This window comes from Mytilus trossulus, chromosome 5, assembly GCF_036588685.1.
Source record: "Mytilus trossulus isolate FHL-02 chromosome 5, PNRI_Mtr1.1.1.hap1, whole genome shotgun sequence".
Classification (NCBI taxonomy): Eukaryota; Metazoa; Mollusca; class Bivalvia; order Mytilida; family Mytilidae; genus Mytilus; species Mytilus trossulus.
In genome coordinates this window covers 54,859,620-54,866,584 of record NC_086377.1, presented here as the reverse complement: position 1 = coordinate 54,866,584, position 6,965 = coordinate 54,859,620, and the positions used below count along the sequence as shown (strand labels likewise).

Here is a 6,965-nt window from a genome sequence, read left to right as displayed (position 1 = left end):
TCAGAAGGGGGACGTTAAATCCGATGCCTCGTGTAAAGAGAGTGCCACGCTCTTTGCACGTTAAGAACCCTTGCGACAGTCACAATTTCCCCGACCATCATCCTAGATGACCTCTATTACAACTACCTACCTATTGTATTTATTGTTAACTTGTTCTCGTCCTGAATATGCATGAACTTTTTGCCACTGGACGTTAAGCAACCAACAATCAATCAATCAATCTTGACGATGATTTTCGTTGTCTCTTGACAGCCATTCTAATTTATCAAAACCACCAATTTTTTTTCACCTACAGTACCCGGGAATTTCTTTTTACATTTGTTGCAACCTGAGGTTGCTGCATGTCTACACAGCTTTCTACTAGCAGGAATGTCACATCCAACACGTACGAGTGCAAGTTTAAAGCATTTCAATATGAAAGATGGCTTATTTGAAAACAATCTGACCAAGACTTCTCTTTTTCTTTTAAGAGGATTAACAAAGGTATTTGTCTTAGACTCTTCAGATGAGGTTTTTTATACATGTACCAAGCCATTTTTGCTAAGGAAAATGGTTTAACATTTTATTTTATTTTGTAGTAGAACTTTACCTAAAAGATTGCTTTCAAATAACTGGACATTCATCCTTACATCTGTCTTTGTCCGAGGTATCTAGACTCACTTGTTGTGCTGACATGAATTGTCATTGATATGGTTATATTTATAAATTTACTGTTCAGAATTTTTTGAAATACTAAGACGTTATAACCTCGCATATATTGCACAAGTTGTATTTGGCAAAACTTTTAGGAATTTTCGACGGTTTAAAGACCTAAAACAGAAAAGAAATATTTAAACAATGTGTTATGTATTACTTAGTACTAGTATAAGTTTTCGCACTTTAACTTTAGTGAGAGTGAATAGAAATCTATAAAATTTTAACACAAGGTTTATGACCAGAAAAGGAAGGTTGGGATTGATTTTGGGAGTTTTGATCCCAACATTTTAGGAATTAGGGGCCAAAAAGGGCCCATATAAGCAGTTTAATATGTGTACACTATTTAATCATTATAAAATTATGTAAAATTACTACTCAAGAAACAACACAGAGAGACAAAAAAAAAACATGAACTACATTTTAAAGTGATTTTTTTTTCGCGATCTATTTATCTGGAAACAGAAGAATTGTTCACGGAAAAATAAAAACAAAACAGTCATGGATCTTTTATTTGCGGTGTGATATTCACAATAAAATAATCATTTATGTATTCAGCTACCAAATACAATAAAAGTAAACACTAAAACGTACACTCTCATACAGTTAGCCCTAAAAACCTTGCAACTACGATGTGTAATATCGACCATGTTATGGAATGGAACGGTAACATTGATAATGTACAAGAACTCTATGTGAAATATTGACTTGTTAATATGAAGTTGTAATTATTTCATGTGTAATAATGCAAAACTATGTAATTAAATTTGTAAATTTTGAATTCTGTCTTGCCTTTTCTATTACTAGTATTGTTCAGTGTAGCACAGGGAAATCAGTAACATGAAAATTCAAGAAGTATTTTTCCGTTCGCTTTGTTTAAAAATACGGTATGCTTTGCTTATATGAATAGCGTGGAAAAGTACTTTTTGAAATTTCATTCGTTTTATCGGACACCTTCTTATTTCTCGTTGCTTGATATAAACGAGATAACAAAAAGAGTACAATTTAATATATGTTTGTGATGGAAATACTAACAATTTCAAAACAATGTTCATATTAGACGAAGTAATGTAAACATTTGATCACCAACATGTGGTAACTATAATCACACTACCGGTAATGAAGGTATCGAGTAATGACTCATACTGAACAAATATAGCAAACAGTAACATGAACATCTGACACGTTCAACCAATGAAATCTTATTTATCCTTTACACAATCATATAGGAAAGTTCCACACTGTAAGGAACTGGTACTTAGAAAAATGGTTTTTCAATGTGATGTATGTTTAAAAACCTTTGGTCGACAATCTGAACTAAACAGACACAAGAAATCTATTCACAGTAATGGTGAACGATTTACTTGTAGTAAATGTGACAATACGTTCAACAGAAAAGACGTATATTCCGATCATTGTCGCAAGTGTAAAATCCTTTGTAGGTATTGCGATCTAGAATTTGATCGTCAAAGAGAGTTAAACCAACATGTAAATTTGCATCACACTGATAACAAATTTATGTGTATCAAATGTGGGAAGAAATATACCAGGAAATGCGGATTATACACACACCGTCAGCAATGTAACCAAACAGTAAGTCAATTTCTCTTATGATAGAAACAAAAAAGATACGGATAGATGTTACGAACACAACACTAAACAATAAGTTGGGTTTCAGAGTTGTTCTACCTTCTTTACCAATGGTATGTTCATATATTTCCACGTGAATTTCACAGAAAAGTATGCACCAAGTAAATTACTACAACACGCAGAAAGACTTACAAATTTTAATAGCGAATTAAATAACAGATAAAGATAAATATTTTAAAGATAAAAATCATTTTTAAATCGCCGCATTCATAGAATTTTTAGAGAAAGAAAATGAATCAAATTGAATTGTCGGCCAGAGATCAAGATTTTCATATTCTCAACCTGAAGTTATTACAAACGCCATAGTATGTATGGTAGTATTTGATTATTTACCTTTCATATTGTTGAAGGGACTTTCAAAATAGAAAAGTCATATATTGACAAAAATGTACTATACATTTAACTTCTTCGTATACATGTAATTAGCATTTGTTTTATTTAGGAAAGTAAAAACAAATTTCACCAGGAAAGCTCAAAGCCAAGGCTTATAATACCTACGGACACACTTTAATTCATAGTATCATTAAACAATGCATTTGAAGAGTAATTCCATGAGAAACTCCAGCCCTTTGAACATGAACTAAACTACCGGTTAACCGGTTAATCGGTCGAAAGGTTGTCCCAGTAACCGCTTAGTCAAAACTGTACAATTTGACAACACTACTTTTTAATAGTTCTTGGTCGTAGACGACTAATATCTGGTAGCCTCCATATTCGATTGTTCAGTTTTTGTTTTAACTTGGTCACTTTCTGTTTTAGCTTGCGATTCTCTGCCTCAATTCTCTCTTTTTCTGGATAAAGCCTTTCTATTGACTACAAAGAGAAAACAAAAAACTGTGTCTTAACATAAAATTCCATCAAAGTTTAGGGCAAGATTTTTTATTTTAAATTGTGACTTTGAGATAAAGAACAGCAATACAAGCACTGATCCTTTGCTTTGGATATTGTGTTGTGCGTGTAGGGATTTTGTATCATGAATTTATACGCCTTAGGCCTTCTTTTGATTATAAAGTTAGTTTTTGAGTCAAGTAGGTTATTGTTCTTCCTGGGTGTATTTCATTTTTATTTATTTGTAATATTCTCATAACTAACGATATCAATAAATTGTCCTGAAAATGTACAAATGGATCCTATTCTCAACATTTAGTATATCAATAATCAATTTTAAAAATAGTTTGTACATAAAAGCTTACGAATGCTAAAGTAAATTTATCTTACCACAGCTAGATCCAGGAACGATTCCATGGTTCCAAAAGATGGACCCGGCGAAAATAATCTCTTGCCAGCATTTGACTCCCAGGCTATAGTCTGAAATGGAATGTTAACATATACATACATGTATAGAAATGTATGATAAATAATGCTCGAATCAACATTTTTAAAACAAACCTGTTCATTGAAGCTAGATATAATTCATGACGTGAATAAGTTCAAAACTCGTCAATAAAAAACAATTGAATACTGTAAATTCAGAAATTATTGCGTGCATTTATTTTTTACGATTTTGGGAAAATTCATGCTTTATTCAGTTAAAATATTACAAAATGCGAGTTTTAATTATTGCGTTTACAAATCTGTCGCATTATCCGCAATAACAAAAACCTCGCAATAATTTCTGAATTTACAGTATACGTTTCGCTATCTACATCATTGTCTTTTGTACGTTTAGCTCCCATTCTTGCGTGTTTTGTTTTCCTTTTAAATCATGACAGTTTATTGAACATGGAAGTACCAAAAGGAAACAAAATTAACTCAGTAAAGTAAAATTTTCGCTTACCGCTGGTTCTTCTACAACTGGAGTCTCTATAGTTTTTGGACTCCCCCGACTCCATAAAACCCTTCTAGTGGGTTGGTCAAAAACCTAGTATCAGAAAAAAAAAGAAAAAAAGAAGATATTAGTTTTACATGTTTTACATTGGTTAGGTTTTGTATAAATTCAGGTTTGTTTAAAGCTTTTCAAGATTTTCATATTCTCAACCTGAAGTTATTACAAACGCCATAGTATGTATGGTAGTATTGGATTATTTACCTTTCATATTGTTGAAGGGACTTTCAAAATAGAAAAGTCATATATTGACAAAATGTACTATACATTTAACTTCTTCGTATACATGTAATTAGCATTTGTTTTAATTTGGAAAGTAAAAACAAATTTCACCAGGAAAGCTCAAAGCCAAGGCTTATAATACCTACGGACACACTTTAATTCAAAGTATCATTAAACAATGCATTTGAAGAGTAATTCCATGAGAAACTCAAGCCCTTTGAACATGAACTAAACTACCGGTTAATCGGTCGAAAGGTTGTCCCAGTAACCGCTTAGTCAAAACTGTACAATTTGACAACACTACTTTTTAATAGTTCTTGGTCGTAGACGACTAATATCTGGTAGCCTCCATATTCGATTGTTCAGTTTTTGTTTTAACTTGGTCACTTTCTGTTTTAGCTTGCGATTCTCTGCCTCAATTCTCTCTTTTTCTGGATGAAGCCTTTCTATTGACTACAAAGAGAAAACAAGAAACTGTGTCTTAACATAAAATTCCATCAAAGTTTAGGGCAAGATTTTTTATTTTAAATTGTGACTTTGAGATAAAGAACAGCAATACAAGCACTGATCCTTTGCTTTGGATATTGTGTTGTGCGTGTAGGGATTTTGTATCATGAATTTATACGCCTTAGGCCTTCTTTTGATTATAAAGTTAGTTTTTGAGTCAAGTAGGTTATTGTTCTTCCTGGGTGTATTTCATTTTTATTTATTTGTAATATTCTCATAACTAACGATATCAATAAATTATCCTGAAAATGTACAAATGGATCCAATTCTCAACATTTAGTATATCAATAATCAATTTAAAAATAGTTTGTACATAAAAGCTTACGAATGCTAAAGTAAATTTATCTTACCACAGCTAGATCCAGGAACGATTCCATGGTTCCAAAAGATGGACCCGGCGAAAATAATCTCTTGCCAGCATTTGACTCCCAGGCTATAGTCTGAAATGGAATGTTAACATATACATACATGTATAGAAATGTATGATAAATAATGCTCGAATCAACATTTTTAAAACAAACCTGTACATTGAAGCTAGATATAATTCATGACGTGAATAAGTTCAAAATTCGTCAATAAAAAACAATTGAATACTGTAAATTCAGAAATTATTGCGTGCATTTATTATTGCGATTTTGTCAATTTCAACTTAAATGCGATTTTATTTTTTACGATTTTGGGAAAATTCATGCTTTATTCAGTTAAAATATTACAAAATGCGAGTTTTAATTATTGCGTTTACAAATCTGTCGCATTATCCGCAATAACAAAAACCTCGCAATAATTTCTGAATTTACAGTATAAGTTTCGCTATCTACATCATTGTCTTTTGTACGTTTAGCTCCCATTCTTGCGTGTTTTGTTTTCCTTTTAAATCATGACAGTTTATTAAACATGGAAGTACCAAAAGGAAACAAAATTAACTCAGTAAAGTAAAATTTTCGCTTACCGCTGGTTCTTCTACAACTGGAGTCTCTATAGTTTTTGGACTCCCCCGACTCCATAAAACCCTTCTAGTGGGTTGGTCAAAAACCTAGTATCAGAAAAAAAAAAAAAAAAAAAAGAGAAGATATTAGTTTTACATGTTTTACATTGGTTAGGTTTTGTATAAATTCAGGTTTGTTTAAAGCTTTTCAAGATTTTCATATTCTCAACCTGAAGTTATTACAAACGCCATAGTATGTATGGTAGTATTGGATTATTTACCTTTCATATTGTTGAAGGGACTTTCAAAATAGAAAAGTCATATATTGACAAAAATGTACTATACATTTAACTTCTTTGTATACATGTAATTAACATTTGTTTTATTTTGGAAAGTAAAAACAAATTTCACCAGGAAAGCTCAAAGCCAAGGCTTATAATACCTACGGACACACTTTAATTCAAAGTATCATTAAACAATGCATTTGAAGAGTAATTCCATGAGAAACTCAAGCCCTTTGAACATGAACTAAACTACCGGTTAACCGGTTAATCGGTCGAAAGGTTGTCCCAGTAACCGCTTAGTCAAAACTGTACAATTTGACAACACTACTTTTTAATAGTTCTTGGTCTGGTAGCCTCCATATTCGATTGTTCAGTTTTTGTTTTAACTTGGTCACTTTCTGTTTTAGCTTGCGATTCTCTGCCTCAATTCTCTCTTTTTCTGGATAAAGCCTTTCTATTGACTACAAAGAGAAAACAAAAAACTGTGTCTTAACATAAAATTCCATAGTTTAGGGCAAGATTTTTTATTTTAAACTGTGACTTTGAGATAAAGAACAGCAATACAAGCACTGATCCTTTGCTTTGGATATTGTGTTGTGCGTGTAGGGATTTTGTATCATGAATTTATACGCCTTAGGCCTTCTTTTGATTATAAAGTTAGTTTTTGAGTCAAGTAGGTTATTGTTCTTCCTGGGTGTATTTCATTTTTATTTATTTGTAATATTCTCATAACTAACGATATCAATAAATTATCCTGAAAATGTACAAATGGATCCAATTCTCAACATTTAGTATATCAATAATCAATTTTAAAAATAGTTTGTACATAAAAGCTTACGAATGCTAAAGTAAATTTATC

General features: G+C 31.7%; 2 long non-coding RNA genes across 2 annotated transcripts; both read right to left on the bottom strand.

Annotated features, from left to right (window-relative positions):
• Nucleotides 1-2,602: 2,602 nt before the first annotated feature.
• Nucleotides 2,603-4,416, bottom strand: LOC134719727 (uncharacterized). The gene is made up of 3 exons (XR_010107685.1): nucleotides 4,121-4,416; nucleotides 3,562-3,651; nucleotides 2,603-3,156 (listed from the first exon to the last, which is right to left on the bottom strand). It is a non-coding gene; the product is annotated as an uncharacterized LOC134719727 (long non-coding RNA).
• Nucleotides 4,417-5,247: 831 nt separating this feature from the next.
• Nucleotides 5,248-6,453, bottom strand: LOC134719726 (uncharacterized). The gene is made up of 3 exons (XR_010107684.1): nucleotides 6,360-6,453; nucleotides 5,847-5,930; nucleotides 5,248-5,337 (listed from the first exon to the last, which is right to left on the bottom strand). It is a non-coding gene; the product is annotated as an uncharacterized LOC134719726 (long non-coding RNA).
• Nucleotides 6,454-6,965: the final 512 nt, after the last annotated feature.